Consider the following 18,801-nt stretch of genomic DNA (forward strand, 5'->3'; position numbering starts at 1 on the left):
AAAAGGAGATTGTACTCTCTTCTTGTGTACTCTCTTCTTGTGCTCTCATTTCCATCTCTCTGCCTTGCATGCCCTAGTTAATCTACCGGCATGACTCATTTGGCATCATCTCACGGTGCAAATTCTGCATAGTTTCATGTCCTTACAAATGCCAGTTGCCAAGGAGCCTATCTAACCATTCAAGGGGCAAAGAATTGTAGGGCTGGCAAGTTCAGGTGCTGAAACTGTAAGTCATGCCATATCAAAGTGACAGAGCAAATCAATTGATCTAGGACTTTCAGCTGGACACCTCTGAGAACAGCAGCTTGTCAGCAATGACACAGCCATCTTCCTAGCTGTATTCCAGAAAGAGGAAAGGGACACCCTCAATGGCTAATATGTTTGGCATGAGAAAACAGCAAGAAATGTACCGCAAAATACTTGAGTCAGATCAAGTGCGTTTCTCTAGTGAGAATTTTGCACTTGTTCTTTCTTGTCTGTGCCTTTACTTTTCACAGAAGACAGGGGAGCATTTCATTAGTACTGTTCTTTTGTTTTCTTTTGTTGGCCTCCCTCTTTCCACCTGCAATTAACAAATTTGCCTTTCTTTCCTGGCTTCTCTTTCTTTACTTCTACAAGTTGACATGAGGTCATCCAACCTTATCATCAACGTTCTCAGACAGTGGAGAGAAGTAGAAGGTACAGCTAAATGGATAAAAGAAACCCACAAAAATAGACAGGTTTTGACAGTCTTCTGTGAGAACATTAAGACACAAGATATCTTTGAATTGAGTAATGCTCTATTGATTTAACTTTTAGTCCACTGGTTACTATTATTACACGTGTTTGGCCTTTAGTACAGAGCCTTGGAACTAATCCAGGCCAATACTTTGGCTAATTTTCTTTTATTTCTAGTGAGGACTTTGTTTCTTAAGGAATAGTGCAGAGAAAGAGCGTCCACGGTACAGTTACGGGTCATAAATTCTGGTACAGTTTGTGCTGGTAATAGGTCTAGGAAAGAAAGGTTTGACATCTTTTTTGACTTTCAAATGGAACCATGATTTGAAAAACCTAAGAGTTGCGGTTCCCCCCCCACCCCACACCCCAAGTACTTCTCTTTGCAATGTTACTCAGGGATTACACATAAAAGCCCACCCTGTAAAATACGGTGCAGATACTTTGCAAGAAGTGCAGCTTAGCAGCTAGAGATGATAACGTGGCTTAAATAACATTGCTTCTGCAGTGATGGAAACTCTGTCTACGCAGACATACTCAACAAAGGTTACGATGGCTTAGCTCCTGTGCTCAAGTGAAGGTGCATTTTAGAACTTCCCAAGAAGGTGAATTCAACCTCCTTCATTGCTCTCTGCTGGAGTCCCAAGAGAATTTCAGTCTGCTTTTTGTCATTTACAGCTGTCACTGCTTAGCTCTTGAACATGAGACTCCCTCATGACTGATGCAAGTTGTCTAGTTAAGAGCGGGTGAAAGACATGGTCTTGCTCTAGAAGGAGATGAGAAGGTTTCTGCAGTCTTTGTCATCTCTACTGCTTGTGATTTCTAGACAAAACCAGTGGGAAGTTTTCTGAAGGCAGTCCAGGAGCTGGCAATATGGACAGCTTACAGCCCAACACTTGCTGCAGTGCAACCATGGTGACACCAGAAAGGACTTCAAAAATTTAAAAGGGCAAACAAAGCAGTTGGAAGGAAAAGAACATGAACCATTATTCCATTTTTCTAATCTAGCTTTCTTTCAATCATCATTTTCGTGCAGTTTCGCGGCTTGCGTTGGTATCCCTCCAAAGGAATCTGAGACAGAGTAAGCTTTTTAATGGAGTAGACGTGAGAAACGCAGACCAAGTTGCCTTTTTTGCCATCAAATACCAGTTATGCTTGAACTACCCTTTGCTTAAGGTGCTTAGCTTACACTAAGAATTGATTAAGCACATTTTGATGTGAGCAAATTTTACTGTCATGACTGAGTAAAATTTGCTGTCACTCAGAATTTTACTGTCGTCTGAATAGCAATGTTTGTGTCGAAATAGTATTTTGTCTCCTGTATCTGCAGCAGGTAAGCCTTTTGCTGTCAGCAGTGCTGCTTAACCTTTGATGTCATATCCCTCTTCATATCCATCTTCTGCTTAAGGCTTATTAATCTACTTTAGAATTGGCACGTGGAAGAAAACTACTTTTCCTTTTTGAAAGCTAATGTCATTTGACCTACTTACAGCAAATAACTCATTAATTGCAAGTCCCCAGCTAGCATCTTTTCGGCATATTCTAACCTTCTAAAGAAGTAACAAAAGCACTCTCCAATACTTGACTTTCTTAAGCACACAAAATGCTTCCCTCCTTTGCAGTTGGCATCTCTAAAATGAACCACACGTCTGCAGTATTTTAACATGCGCCATATTTAGCCAAGTCATTCATAACAAACAAAAAGCAGTCCCTTCAATTCAGAAATAGTTTTCAATTGTTCTTGAATATACAAAACATACCCTTACCGTACGCATTGCATGCAGATTTAATGGTCGTGAAAGCAAACCCTATGTTTCTCTTGTGATAGAAGGGTTTTCCACAGTTTTCCACAATTGTTCTTGGCACAGTTTTCTACTGATGTGACTGTTAGGAAACTTGAAGGTACTTCTAAGGTACTGTAGGAAGCAGAAAAGGAGGAGAGGCTGTGCCTTATTTCTGGCTTCCTTTGGTTTTCTTTTTGGTTTTCTTCCTCTTGCTCTTTTTCATGTCACCTTTCTAGATATTGTGATTTAGATTGGTAGTTTACTAAGCTGTGTTTTCTGTCGGCAATTCTTGTAAGTTCCGAAAGGAACCCAACTGGTGAATAGGCACCTTGTTATGATTTGCTAGCTGCATAGAAAATCTTCCTGCTGCTCTAAAATGCTTTCTTTTATTTGACAGGCATTTTTATCACCATTCAAATGAAAAGAGAACGGTTCCTCTAGCCACTGCTTTTGTATTGGATTCAGTTCAGTGTTCGCTAACGGTGCAAAAAAGTCCTGCTGGAAGAAAGGATCTGCCTAGAAATTGACCAAGACACGTGCTACATGGGTCTTGGAAATGTCTGAAGTTTCTCTACCTTTCTGGCAGTCTGTCTTCACAGCAAGACTTGAGGAGGGCTTTTGCTAGCATTTCTTTGACAGAAAGCAAGAACAAAGCAAGCAAAATGGAGCAGCAAAAGAAGATAGCAGCAAAAGGCACATTATCCCCTCTGTTATTCATGCATCGATGGAGTATACCATCTATGCATACTAATAAATGGGGACTCCAGACAAAGGAGCAAATGCAGATGAATTTCAGGGAAGGAAATTAGTGGAGAGCTAACTGCAGTCCCTCGACTTCACAAGAAATGGTGTCCGGTAATCCCAACCGGAAAGAAATAGAACTCCATTTTCAAATGGGTTGCCATCTATGGTCCTCTCTTCTTCCTGTATGAAGGAACTGTGTTTTGAACCAATCTTCAAGATGGGATGGCTAAAGACCTTAGATGCCTCCAATTTTTTTTTTTTTTTTTTTCCAGAAGCAACTGTCTCAAAACCTCTTTAAAGCTGACTTTTTCCCTTAAGATGCCATCATTTAAAAGAGCACCTTTTCATTTAACAGGGTATTTCAAACATCATTTACGAATTTAGACTAAAAGTAACACTTTTCCTAGTAGTCTTTCATTTTTTGCAGCTCAGTGCTAACATAGGCAGCAAAGAAGAGAACAGGCCACAGCTCTTTCTGGAGCATCTTGAACAAATGCCCTTGCTTATGTTCTAATCATTCACTTCACCAAAATACCTAATGATGAAGAAAAGGTTGTTTACATGGCAATGAATGGGTGTGATTTCTCAAGCAGAATTTGTATCACGTAGATGATACTTGGCAAAGAGCAAATGAAGGGGTTTTCTTCAGCTCTCAGACTGATGTTACGTGTGGGTAATTAAAAGAAAGGATAACAAGAAGGATATTTTTAACATGTGAATTTAATTACACCCCTACCATGGGCATCTGAATCTTATGAATAGACAGTGTCTGATTTAGAAAAAAAAAAAGAATTTTCACAGTTGAAAGAAATAAATCATAAACCCTTTGCTGATGGAATGTAGCCTATTCATTGGTTGAAATGAAGCAGGTAGACAGGACATATGAAATATTGGTTTTGTGGACCAAACATTTATTTCTAAAGTGATGCTGACAGATGGTGAACTCACCAACTTAGATATTGCCAGTAGACAAGGTTGCATAACTTGCTCCATCAAGTTCTGCCTTGGAATCATCATCCAAGGGGATTTTCCCTGCATCTGTGAAAGTGTGCCTACCTTTTTCACAATATTTTTGCAGCAGCATTGTTAGGCCTGATCAGCTGGTATGGAGGGTGAATTAGCAGCAGCAGCAAGGTGACTGGTCAGGAGAATTTGCTTCAATGGATTTTGATCTCCTGGATATTTTGAAGATCTGCTTCAGCCCGGTTTGTCAAACACCACCTTTAAAGGGTGCTAAACAATTGTTCAGGCTGGCTCCTGAAATTCTTTGATATGCAGGATGGTTCCCAGACCAAGGGTGGCACCAGTGCCAAGTCGGGCTGGTTTGATAGTACCAAGTGGCTCCTGCAATCTGCCACCCCGAAGCGGGGCAGGTGAGTTTGGTTTGCCTGGGAAAAGGGCTGTGGTTTGTGTCTGGGGGCCTGTGGCCGAGAGTGGCCTGCTGGCTCCTGAAAATCCACGATACGCAGGATGGTTCCCAGACCCGAGGTGGCACCAGTGCCAAGTCGGGCTGGTTTGATAGTACCAAGTGGCTCCTGCAATCTGCCATGATCACGTGAAGAAATACTTTCTGGTGTCCGTACTGGGCCATATGCTCTTTCTTCTCTCCCTCAACTTCTCCATCACCTCTCATCTGTTTCACATGTGCTATCTTCAAGGTCCACAGGCTACTTTTCACAGAATCTTCAGGCCTGATGCAGTAAGAATGATGAATAGAACAGAGCTGGGATCAATTTTCCAGTTTGGATAAAATGCATTCTGCACACAAATTGAAGGAGAAGGTGCTGCCCCGATGCCCAGAAAAACTTTTTCACTACTACTAGTGTTCTACGTCAACCGCAACTTAGTCTGAAAGAAAAGCTTTTTCTCTGAGAGCATCTGAGAGGTTTGCATCTAGCACTGATATCTGACATATGCAATTTTGAATAGGAGAGGAACAAGAAAATGGCAAGAAGTTTTTAATTGTACTGGTTTCAATTTTAATTTCCGTGCGCTTTTTCAAAACTTGTCAGCTCAAATGCCCATCCAGATCTTTTAGTCATCTGTAAGTCAGTATTCATATAAAATGTGCTTCAAATCAAAAGAATTTCAAATTTGCATTCCAAGTTTCTATGCCTACATTTATGATTTCCTACACGTATTAGATGAAAGGAAGGCCTTTTTTACTGTGGGAGTGCTGGAACACTGGAACAGGTTGCCCAGAGAAGTTGTGGGTGTCCCATCCCTGCAAGTATTCAAGGTCAGCTTGGACGGGGCTTGGAGCAGCAACAAAGGAGAAGCTTGATGGTAGAGAAACAAAGTTGGACTATAGAAGAAACTGGGATTGATTGAAGTATAGGAGCAAGTTTTCTCTCAGCTCTTGGGGTAAATTCAAAGTTGTACAAAATGACATTTATCTGTGATTTTCACTACTGTAACAGAAAGGTTCATGAAAACTGTACAGAAGATTGCAAATTTTAAAAGAGATAAGAATTACAGCATAAAATCCATGGGATGGGTTACAAGATGAGACACTCTCTAAGAGAAAATCTCTGTGTTTCAGCACTTCATCATGGTAAGATTTCATGAAGTGCCAAAGAAGGCGGCAAAATATCATTCAGGACATTATTTACTGGAGTTCAGCCTGGCCATTAGTAGGAACTGGGTTTGAACATCATGTAGATACACCACACACACTTGCCCTTCACTGAAAAATGACTGTTTACAACGAAGAAGCAATTGACGATCAAAATTGATTGAAAGCATCTTAAACATGTCAAGTATTTCATTGTAGATGATCTGTGATCCAAATGCTTCTTCCACCTTCGAGAGGGACAGAACAATTCTTCCATATCATGATGGTTTAAAATTGTATCAACCAATGTTTTCTGCTGAAAAGATATCATCTATTTTTTTCCATTTTTCAAAGAAAATATTCCTAGACGTACAACAGGTGAGAACTAAGTAATTTTAAAGAAACAAATGAAATGAATGTAAATAGAATGAAATGAAAAGCTGTGTTTTAAATAGGAGCTAAATATGAAACAGAATTTCTGTACCAGGCATTTGAATTACTGCACCAGCTCTTTTGCCCATCAAGAGAGGCATTTAGCATTTCAGTCTTTTCCAAGGTGTTCATGATCTGCTGTGCTGATCTCTGTGTGTGCCTAGGTGTGTGTGGAAGGGGGGACATGTGAAGGGGACTGTGTATGTTTGCTTAACAATTGTTATGGCAGATTCATGCCTCAGCTCCACATTTTGTTTTAGAAAGGTCACACAGAGTGGATATGAAGTTTACTATCAACAAGAGATCAATTCCCAAATCATCCATTTGACTCTACCTTATAAATCATGTGCTTTGTTGCATATTTTATCAAATCGACTTTCAAGCCAGATGGAGGAAGGAGGATGTGGGAATCCCTCCACCATCTTGCAACTTTTATGCAAGTAGGTTTTCAAGAAAATCATCATTTCTCTTGGAAATACGTCTGGAACAGGCATGATGGTAGTGTCAACCTGTTGGAGTTTCTGTTGCTGGGAGAAGTTGTACAAAAGGATTGGTTTTTACATTGACCAGTTACTGAATCAAGCGCAGGAATACCTTGGAAATTCAACTGGGGCTTCCTTTTCCCAGCAGACTACTTCTAGAACGAGCTTGTCCACTGAAGCTGACTCTTTTGCTCTCTTTTTGTTTCTTTCCTATTTTCTTGGCTTCTTTGCCACTATCTAGACAATTTTGGAACTTTTCTCCCAACTAAAATGGTTTCAATAGTCTGATTGTGATCATACATTTTTACCAGGAATTTTTAAAATCTTTCCTCGAGTTAAGAAAGTCAAGGACTTAGGTCTTTTTCTTCCCTTATCAATATTGCAATGAAATTGATAAATAAAGACCAACTCTTTCTTTTTGTTTTTAACCCAAGTAGATAATTCCCATCCATTCATCCATTTGGTGGACCAATAGTTGTCACTTCTTAACAACAGACATTCTGTGACTATGTTGACAGCACTTTGGGTGAAGATCCTAACTGGTCTTAGATACACTTAGGGAGAAATTTGCTCAGCCAGTGTCAGTCTTAAGCATGCGTATCAGAAGATCTTTCTAGAGCTGGGAATTTTCCCATGAAAGGGATTCAGTTAGGGAAGAGACACTTGCCCCAGAGTTTTACATTCTTCTTGAACACCGCTTTAGGAACTTAGATCCCATGTCCATTTGGTTCTCTGTCGGCACAGAACTTTGTCATGCCAGTGCTTGAAATGCATCTCGAAGAGAATTCACTAGCACAGAATGAATGAGAGTGGAAGGGGTTGGTGGGGCTAACCAGGCCCAACCGCCCTGCTTAAAGCAGGATACCTAGAGCCTCTTGCCCAAGATTCTATCTGGGTGTACTTTGAATGTCTTCAAAGATCCTGGCTCCACAATCTTTCTGGGCAGTCTGTGCCGTGGTTCAGTCAGCCTCACAGTAAAGAATCATTTGCTGATGTTCAAAGGCAATCTCCTGTATTTCAGTGTGTGCCCACTGCCTCTTGTCTTTTCACTCAGCATCACTGAAAAGACACTGGTTCCCTCCCCTTTGCACTATTGCTTCCGGTATGTATGTGTGCTGCCATGTAGAGATATGTCAAAAACCTCCCTGAAGCCCAGGCAGACAATATTCCCTTCATCTACCAGTCAAGTTGATTCATCAGAGGAGTTTAAACAGATGTTCAGCATGAAATTCCCCTGGAAAACCATGCTAACGACATTATTTTGTCGTCTATCACGTGCCCGGCATGGTTATCTAGGAAGAGCTGCTTCGTCAACTTCCTGGGGATAAAAAAGAAGCTGGCTGGTTTGTACTTTTCCGAGTCCTCCTCATTGCCTTTTTTGAAGATGGGAGTCATTTGATTTCAGCCAGTCCTTAGTCTCTCTTGTCGTCTACATCTTAGCAGAAAGCTTTTCCACTATGTCCGGCTAGGAAAAACTGTGCCAGCACAGAAAACAGCTCCCATCGTGTTCTAGACGTTCCACGGAGGTCTGCCAAGTGTTTGGAAGGAAGCAAAGAAAAGTTGTCCAAAACAGCTTCCAGTGGAATGTTCATGTGATTGGAAAAGTCAGGAGAGTGGTAAGGTACTGTTTTCTATCAGTTGGCAAGCTGCGCACACAATCCCAGTGTTGTACAGCTTCCTTCTGCGCCTTTCCAAAGCTGCCGCTCTCTCCGGCTCCCGGAGGCGAAGAAGCGGCTTCTTCGTGCAAAGACGATTGTGCCGCTCGCAGGGCTCTCCTTAGCGCGGCTTCTGCCGAAAGACGCCCGGGAGCGGCTCTTAGCTCCGGAGAGCCATCGTACCTTGGTCTTTAGCGTCTTTTGTAGTCTACTTCTTAGAAGAAATCTTTTCCACTATGTCTGGCGAGGAAAAACTGTGCCAGAACATAAAACGGCTCCCATCGTGTTCTAGACTTTCCACGGAGGTCTGACAAGTGTTTGAAAGGAAGCAAAGAAAAGTTGTCCAAAACAGCTTCCAGTTGAATGTTCATGTGATTGGAAAAGTCAGGAGAGTGGTAAGGTACTGTTTTCTATCAGTTGGCAAGCTGCGCACACAATCCCAGTGTTGTACAGCTTCCTTCTGCGCCTTTCCGAAGCTGCCGCTCTCTCCGGCTCCCGGAGGCGAAGAAGCGGCTTCTTCGCGCAAAGACGATTGTGCCGCTCGCAGGGCTCTCCTTAGCGCGGCTTCTGCCGAAAGACGCCCCGGAGCGGCTGTTAGCTCTGGGGGGCTCCGTACCTTCCAATTCAACTCTTAGGCTCCGCAAACCAAATGGTATACTTGCAGCAGTAGGGCGGGACTTTGAACTCGACTTTCCCCTTTTAGAGAGAATCTAATGAAAAAGTTTCACCGGAATCAGAGCAGGCTGTAAAACAAGAAAAGTGTCATGAAAATAAGCCAGCCTTATCCTCTTAGTCTTACTTGTTGTGATTGGCCAAGAATGAAATGTGTCAACTCGGTGTTCCTGGGTATCACATCAGTAACATGTACTTCAGCTGCTGTACTTCTCTCCTCAAGTTAAGAACAGAATCCAAGGAATTGTGACTCCATGGTCTCAATTCACCCTATGGTGCCGAAAGGTGCCGGAAAAGGAGTGGAAGGTGCACGGGTCAATTAACTTGAATGGCCTATGTAAATCAGCAGCCACTGATTTCCTGAAGGCTTCAACAGGTGAGTTGCCTATGTTTTTCTTGGAATTGTTTTAACCTTTGGTCATGTTTTTCTTGGGATTCTTTTACCCTTTCGCCATTAGTTCCGCCTTTGCTCTCAAGCCTTTGCTGACATTTCCAATATCTCGGTAGCCTGGAAAAGTGTTGTCTTTATTGATCCCATCGTTATTCCCTTCCAAGGGTTGTTTGCCTCAAGTCTCAGTTTTGCTGGTTTTCTGCTAGTTGATTGTCAGAGGGCAGCAGGTGTTTTGTAAGAGCAAGTACACAATGCCATAGCTTGCTTTTCTTTTGATTGGCCTGTCTAGAAAATGGAATGACTGAACATCTCTGAGAGGCTTTTCTCTCCCCATTAGGTTTCACTGGAAGGAGGGCAGATGCAAATCGTCTACCTAAAGTCTTGGCACAGAAGAAAGTAGTGGTTTGCTGCTGCATAGAGCTAGAAGCTTACAAAAGGAAGGCCTTGGGCTGAGGCCCATTACTTTGGCTAAGTAGAAAAGGAGTGTGGCAAGGTGAGGCAGCTGAATTCGAGGTAGATCAACAAGTTCTAGAAGCGTCGTGTGTTCACAGCGTGGTGCATGGTGGTTGGTTGAATTGTGTTTGTTATGGCTTAAAGCTATGGAACTGATAAAGGCCTGGGTGTTTCAAAAGCCTGGTTGTTGCAAGAAAGCAGCTCTCCTTTGCATCTGCCTGGGGACTCTGCATCACCACGGACCCTCACTGCCACTTTGCCAAGGAGATGATCAGTAGGCATGTTGCAGAACTGCTGTGTGCATCTGAATGGAATGGCAGAGAGTGAAGCACTGGACATTTCTGGCTTTAGTACAATGCTGCTGCATTGGTGCCAGTTTAGTTGGTTTTTCCATCAGTGGCCTTTCTGTCTAGAAGTACACTGCCCAGAGTCTTTCTAGCATTTGATGCCATTTCCTTCCTGTTGTTTTCACACCTTCCTTCAGTTGAAAGGATGATACAACCTTTACATTTTGAAGATCCCCGTTAGGAAACACTATGCCAGAGGAGTCATCGCTCCGCTCCCTTTTCTTCTGCCTCCTTTGTCATTTTCAGAGACTCATTTCAAATTTCTGCTCATGTCAAGAAGAATACTGAGACTACTTAGCAGGGTTGACGCTCTCAGCTGCTTTCCTCTTTCCTACTGCTTCATACTGGATGTGACTTCAAGGCCTCGTTTTGTCATCTGCATTTTGCCGTCATCCAAAGCTGAATATTCCAGGCCTGTGAACACAAAAAGAACTCTTAGTCTTTTGCAAGAACTACCCCTAGGAGGATTTGTGTTCACTTTGATCTCTACAGTGTTTCAGAAAAAAGGAGATTGTACTCTCTTCTTGTGTACTCTCTTCTTGTGCTCTCATTTCCATCTCTCTGCCTTGCATGCCCTAGTTAATCTACCGGCATGACTCATTTGGCATCATCTCACGGTGCAAATTCTGCATAGTTTCATGTCCTTACAAATGCCAGTTGCCAAGGAGCCTATCTAACCATTCAAGGGGCAAAGAATTGTAGGGCTGGCAAGTTCAGGTGCTGAAACTGTAAGTCATGCCATATCAAAGTGACAGAGCAAATCAATTGATCTAGGACTTTCAGCTGGACACCTCTGAGAACAGCAGCTTGTCAGCAATGACACAGCCATCTTCCTAGCTGTATTCCAGAAAGAGGAAAGGGACACCCTCAATGGCTAATATGTTTGGCATGAGAAAACAGCAAGAAATGTACCGCAAAATACTTGAGTCAGATCAAGTGCGTTTCTCTAGTGAGAATTTTGCACTTGTTCTTTCTTGTCTGTGCCTTTACTTTTCACAGAAGACAGGGGAGCATTTCATTAGTACTGTTCTTTTGTTTTCTTTTGTTGGCCTCCCTCTTTCCACCTGCAATTAACAAATTTGCCTTTCTTTCCTGGCTTCTCTTTCTTTACTTCTACAAGTTGACATGAGGTCATCCAACCTTATCATCAATGTTCTCAGACAGTGGAGAGAAGTAGAAGGTACAGCTAAATGGATAAAAGAAACCCACAAAAATAGACAGGTTTTGACAGTCTTCTGTGAGAACATTAAGACACAAGATATCTTTGAATTGAGTAATGCTCTATTGATTTAACTTTTAGTCCACTGGTTACTATTATTACACGTGTTTGGCCTTTAGTACAGAGCCTTGGAACTAATCCAGGCCAATACTTTGGCTAATTTTCTTTTATTTCTAGTGAGGACTTTGTTTCTTAAGGAATAGTGCAGAGAAAGAGCGTCCACGGTACAGTTACGGGTCATAAATTCTGGTACAGTTTGTGCTGGTAATAGGTCTAGGAAAGAAAGGTTTGACATCTTTTTTGACTTTCAAATGGAACCATGATTTGAAAAACCTAAGAGTTGCGGTTCCCCCCCCACCCCACACCCCAAGTACTTCTCTTTGCAATGTTACTCAGGGATTACACATAAAAGCCCACCCTGTAAAATACGGTGCAGATACTTTGCAAGAAGTGCAGCTTAGCAGCTAGAGATGATAACGTGGCTTAAATAACATTGCTTCTGCAGTGATGGAAACTCTGTCTACGCAGACATACTCAACAAAGGTTACGATGGCTTAGCTCCTGTGCTCAAGTGAAGGTGCATTTTAGAACTTCCCAAGAAGGTGAATTCAACCTCCTTCATTGCTCTCTGCTGGAGTCCCAAGAGAATTTCAGTCTGCTTTTTGTCATTTACAGCTGTCACTGCTTAGCTCTTGAACATGAGACTCCCTCATGACTGATGCAAGTTGTCTAGTTAAGAGCGGGTGAAAGACATGGTCTTGCTCTAGAAGGAGATGAGAAGGTTTCTGCAGTCTTTGTCATCTCTACTGCTTGTGATTTCTAGACAAAACCAGTGGGAAGTTTTCTGAAGGCAGTCCAGGAGCTGGCAATATGGACAGCTTACAGCCCAACACTTGCTGCAGTGCAACCATGGTGACACCAGAAAGGACTTCAAAAATTTAAAAGGGCAAACAAAGCAGTTGGAAGGAAAAGAACATGAACCATTATTCCATTTTTCTAATCTAGCTTTCTTTCAATCATCATTTTCGTGCAGTTTCGCGGCTTGCGTTGGTATCCCTCCAAAGGAATCTGAGACAGAGTAAGCTTTTTAATGGAGTAGAAGTGAGAAACGCAGACCAAGTTGCCTTTTTTGCCATCAAATACCAGTTATGCTTGAACTACCCTTTGCTTAAGGTGCTTAGCTTACACTAAGAATTGATTAAGCACATTTTGATGTGAGCAAATTTTACTGTCATGACTGAGTAAAATTTGCTGTCACTCAGAATTTTACGGTCGTCTGAATAGCAATGTTTGTGTCGAAATAGTATTTTGTCTCCTGTATCTGCAGCAGGTAAGCCTTTTGCTGTCAGCAGTGCTGCTTAACCTTTGATGTCATATCCCTCTTCATATCCATCTTCTGCTTAAGGCTTATTAATCTACTTTAGAATTGGCACGTGGAAGAAAACTACTTTTCCTTTTTGAAAGCTAATGTCATTTGACCTACTTACAGCAAATAATTCATTAATTGCAAGTCCCCAGCTAGCATCTTTTCGGCATATTCTAACCTTCTAAAGAAGTAACAAAAGCACTCTCCAATACTTGACTTTCTTAAGCACACAAAATGCTTCCCTCCTTTGCAGTTGGCATCTCTAAAATGAACCACACGTCTGCAGTATTTTAACATGCGCCATATTTAGCCAAGTCATTCATAACAAACAAAAAGCAGTCCCTTCAATTCAGAAATAGTTTTCAATTGTTCTTGAATATACAAAACATACCCTTACCGTACGCATTGCATGCAGATTTAATGGTCGTGAAAGCAAACCCTATGTTTCTCTTGTGATAGAAGGGTTTTCCACAGTTTTCCACAATTGTTCTTGGCACAGTTTTCTACTGATGTGACTGTTAGGAAACTTGAAGGTACTTCTAAGGTACTGTAGGAAGCAGAAAAGGAGGAGAGGCTGTGCCTTATTTCTGGCTTCCTTTGGTTTTCTTTTTGGTTTTCTTCCTCTTGCTCTTTTTCATGTCACCTTTCTAGATATTGTGATTTAGATTGGTAGTTTACTAAGCTGTGTTTTCTGTCGGCAATTCTTGTAAATTCCGAAAGGAACCCAACTGGTGAATAGGCACCTTGTTATGATTTGCTAGCTGCATAGAAAATCTTCCTGCTGCTCTAAAATGCTTTCTTTTATTTGACAGGCATTTTTATCACCATTCAAATGAAAAGAGAACGGTTCCTCTAGCCACTGCTTTTGTATTGGATTCAGTTCAGTGTTCGCTAACGGTGCAAAAAAGTCCTGCTGGAAGAAAGGATCTGCCTAGAAATTGACCAAGACACGTGCTACATGGGTCTTGGAAATGTCTGAAGTTTCTCTACCTTTCTGGCAGTCTGTCTTCACAGCAAGACTTGAGGAGGGCTTTTGCTAGCATTTCTTTGACAGAAAGCAAGAACAAAGCAAGCAAAATGGAGCAGCAAAAGAAGATAGCAGCAAAAGGCACATTATCCCCTCTGTTATTCATGCATCGATGGAGTATACCATCTATGCATACTAATAAATGGGGACTCCAGACAAAGGAGCAAATGCAGATGAATTTCAGGGAAGGAAATTAGTGGAGAGCTAACTGCAGTCCCTCGACTTCACAAGAAATGGTGTCCGGTAATCCCAACCGGAAAGAAATAGAACTCCATTTTCAAATGGGTTGCCATCTATGGTCCTCTCTTCTTCCTGTATGAAGGAACTGTGTTTTGAACCAATCTTCAAGATGGGATGGCTAAAGACCTTAGATGCCTCCAATTTTATTTTATTTTTTTTTCCAGAAGCAACTGTCTCAAAACCTCTTTAAAGCTGACTTTTTCCCTTAAGATGCCATCATTTAAAAGAGCACCTTTTCATTTAACAGGGTATTTCAAACATCATTTACGAATTTAGACTAAAAGTAACACTTTTCCTAGTAGTCTTTCATTTTTTGCAGCTCAGTGCTAACATAGGCAGCAAAGAAGAGAACAGGCCACAGCTCTTTCTGGAGCATCTTGAACAAATGCCCTTGCTTATGTTCTAATCATTCACTTCACCAAAATACCTAATGATGAAGAAAAGGTTGTTTACATGGCAATGAATGGGTGTGATTTCTCAAGCAGAATTTGTATCACGTAGATGATACTTGGCAAAGAGCAAATGAAGGGGTTTTCTTCAGCTCTCAGACTGATGTTACGTGTGGGTAATTAAAAGAAAGGATAACAAGAAGGATATTTTTAACATGTGAATTTAATTACACCCCTACCATGGGCATCTGAATCTTATGAATAGACAGTGTCTGATTTAGAAAAAAAAAAGAATTTTCACAGTTGAAAGAAATAAATCATAAACCCTTTGCTGATGGAATGTAGCCTATTCATTGGTTGAAATGAAGCAGGTAGACAGGACATATGAAATATTGGTTTTGTGGACCAAACATTTATTTCTAAAGTGATGCTGACAGATGGTGAACTCACCAACTTAGATATTGCCAGTAGACAAGGTTGCATAACTTGCTCCATCAAGTTCTGCCTTGGAATCATCATCCAAGGGGATTTTCCCTGCATCTGTGAAAGTGTGCCTACCTTTTTCACAATATTTTTGCAGCAGCATTGTTAGGCCTGATCAGCTGGTATGGAGGGTGAATTAGCAGCAGCAGCAAGGTGACTGGCCAGGAGAATTTGCTTCAATGGATTTTGATCTCCTGGATATTTTGAAGATCTGCTTCAGCCCGGTTTGTCAAACACCACCTTTAAAGGGTGCTAAACAATTGTTCAGGCTGGCTCCTGAAATTCTTTGATATGCAGGATGGTTCCCAGACCCAAGGTGGCACCAGTGCCAAGTCGGGCTGGTTTGATAGTACCAAGTGGCTCCTGCAATCTGCCACCCCGAAGCGGGGCAGGTGAGTTTGGTTTGCCTGGGAAAAGGGCTGTGGTTTGTGTCTGGGGGCCTGTGGCCGAGAGTGGCCTGCTGGCTCCTGAAAATCCACGATACGCAGGATGGTTCCCAGACCCAAGGTGGCACCAGTGCCAAGTCGGGCTGGTTTGATAGTACCAAGTGGCTCCTGCAATCTGCCACCCCGAAGCGGGGCAGGTGAGTTTGGTTTGCCTGGGAAAAGGGCCGAGGTTTGTGTTCGGGGGCCTGTGGCCGAGAGTGGCCTGCTGGCTCCTGAAAATCCACGATACGCAGGATGGTTCCCAGACCCAAGGTGGCACCAGTGCCAAGTCGGGCTGGTTTGATAGTACCAAGTGGCTCCTGCAATCTGCCATGATCACGTGAAGAAATACTTTCTGGTGTCCGTACTGGGCCATATGCTCTTTCTTCTCTCCCTCAACTTCTCCATCACCTCTCATCTGTTTCACATGTGCTATCTTCAAGGTCCACAGGCTACTTTTCACAGAATCTTCAGGCCTGATGCAGTAAGAATGATGAATAGAACAGAGCTGGGATCAATTTTCCAGTTTGGATAAAATGCATTCTGCACACAAATTGAAGGAGAAGGTGCTGCCCCGATGCCCAGAAAAACTTTTTCACTACTACTAGTGTTCTACGTCAACCGCAACTTAGTCTGAAAGAAAAGCTTTTTCTCTGAGAGCATCTGAGAGGTTTGCATCTAGCACTGATATCTGACATATGCAATTTTGAATAGGAGAGGAACAAGAAAATGGCAAGAAGTTTTTAATTGTACTGGTTTCAATTTTAATTTCCGTGCGCTTTTTCAAAACTTGTCAGCTCAAATGCCCATCCAGATCTTTTAGTCATCTGTAAGTCAGTATTCATATAAAATGTGCTTCAAATCAAAAGAATTTCAAATTTGCATTCCAAGTTTCTATGCCTACATTTATGATTTCCTACACGTATTAGATGAAAGGAAGGCCTTTTTTACTGTGGGAGTGCTGGAACACTGGAACAGGTTGCCCAGAGAAGTTGTGGGTGTCCCATCCCTGCAAGTATTCAAGGTCAGCTTGGACGGGGCTTGGAGCAGCAACAAAGGAGAAGCTTGATGGTAGAGAAACAAAGTTGGACTATAGAAGAAACTGGGATTGATTGAAGTATAGGAGCAAGTTTTCTCTCAGCTCTTGGGGTAAATTCAAAGTTGTACAAAATGACATTTATCTGTGATTTTCACTACTGTAACAGAAAGGTTCATGAAAACTGTACAGAAGATTGCAAATTTTAAAAGAGATAAGAATTACAGCATAAAATCCATGGGATGGGTTACAAGATGAGACACTCTCTAAGAGAAAATCTCTGTGTTTCAGCACTTCATCATGGTAAGATTTCATGAAGTGCCAAAGAAGGCGGCAAAATATCATTCGGGACATTATTTACTGGAGTTCAGCCTGGCCATTAGTAGGAACTGGGTTTGAACATCATGTAGATACACCACACACACTTGCCCTTCACTGAAAAATGACTGTTTACAACGAAGAAGCAATTGACGATCAAAATTGATTGAAAGCATCTTAAACATGTCAAGTATTTCATTGTAGATGATCTGTGATCCAAATGCTTCTTCCACCTTCGAGAGGGACAGAACAATTCTTCCATATCATGATGGTTTAAAATTGTATCAACCAATGTTTTCTGCTGAAAAGATATCATCTATTTTTTTCCATTTTTCAAAGAAAATATTCCTAGACGTACAACAGGTGAGAACTAAGTAATTTTAAAGAAACAAATGAAATGAAAATATTCTGTAAATAGAATGAAATGAAAAGCTGTGTTTTAAATAGGAGCTAAATATGAAACAGAATTTCTGTACCAGGCATTTGAATTACTGCACCAGCTCTTTTGCCCATCAAGAGAGGCATTTAGCATTTCAGTCTTTTCCAAGGTGTTCATGATCTGCTGTGCTGATCTCTGTGTGTGCCTAGGTGTGTGTGGAAGGGGGGACATGTGAAGGGGACTGTGTATGTTTGCTTAACAATTGTTATGGCAGATTCATGCCTCAGCTCCACATTTTGTTTTAGAAAGGTCACACAGAGTGGATATGAAGTTTACTATCAACAAGAGATCAATTCCCAAATCATCCATTTGACTCTACCTTATAAATCATGTGCTTTGTTGCATATTTTATCAAATCGACTTTCAAGCCAGATGGAGGAAGGAGGATGTGGGAATCCCTCCACCATCTTGCAACTTTTATGCAAGTAGGTTTTCAAGAAAATCATCATTTCTCTTGGAAATACGTCTGGAACAGGCATGATGGTAGTGTCAACCTGTTGGAGTTTCTGTTGCTGGGAGAAGTTGTACAAAAGGATTGGTTTTTACATTGACCAGTTACTGAATCAAGCGCAGGAATACCTTGGAAATTCAACTGGGGCTTCCTTTTCCCAGCAGACTACTTCTAGAACGAGCTTGTCCACTGAAGCTGACTCTTTTGCTCTCTTTTTGTTTCTTTCCTATTTTCTTGGCTTCTTTGCCACTATCTAGACAATTTTGGAACTTTTCTCCCAACTAAAATGGTTTCAATAGTCTGATTGTGATCATACATTTTTACCAGGAATTTTTAAAATCTTTCCTCGAGTTAAGAAAGTCAAGGACTTAGGTCTTTTTCTTCCCTTATCAATATTGCAATGAAATTGATAAATAAAGACCAACTCTTTCTTTTTGTTTTTAACCCAAGTAGATAATTCCCATCCATTCATCCATTTGGTGGACCAATAGTTGTCACTTCTTAACAACAGACATTCTGTGACTATGTTGACAGCACTTTGGGTGAAGATCCTAACTGGTCTTAGATACACTTAGGGAGAAATTTGCTCAGCCAGTGTCAGTCTTAAGCATGCGTATCAGAAGATCTTTCTAGAGCTGGGAATTTTCCCATGAAAGGGATTCAGTTAGGGAAGAGACACTTGCCCCAGAGTTTTACATTCTTCTTGAACACCGCTTTAGGAACTTAGATCCCATGTCCATTTGGTTCTCTGTCGGCACAGAACTTTGTCATGCCAGTGCTTGAAATGCATCTCGAAGAGAATTCACTAGCACAGAATGAATGAGAGTGGAAGGGGTTGGTGGGGCTAACCAGGCCCAACCGCCCTGCTTAAAGCAGGATACCTAGAGCCTCTTGCCCAAGATTCTATCTGGGTGTACTTTGAATGTCTTCAAAGATCCTGGCTCCACAATCTTTCTGGGCAGTCTGTGCCGTGGTTCAGTCAGCCTCACAGTAAAGAATCATTTGCTGATGTTCAAAGGCAATCTCCTGTATTTCAGTGTGTGCCCACTGCCTCTTGTCTTTTCACTCAGCATCACTGAAAAGACACTGGTTCCCTCCCCTTTGCACTATTGCTTCCGGTATGTATGTGTGCTGCCATGTAGAGATATGTCAAAAACCTCCCTGAAGCCCAGGCAGACAA

The sequence above is a fragment of the Ammospiza caudacuta genome, chromosome 2 (genome assembly GCF_027887145.1).
Source record: "Ammospiza caudacuta isolate bAmmCau1 chromosome 2, bAmmCau1.pri, whole genome shotgun sequence".
Classification (NCBI taxonomy): Eukaryota; Metazoa; Chordata; class Aves; order Passeriformes; family Passerellidae; genus Ammospiza; species Ammospiza caudacuta.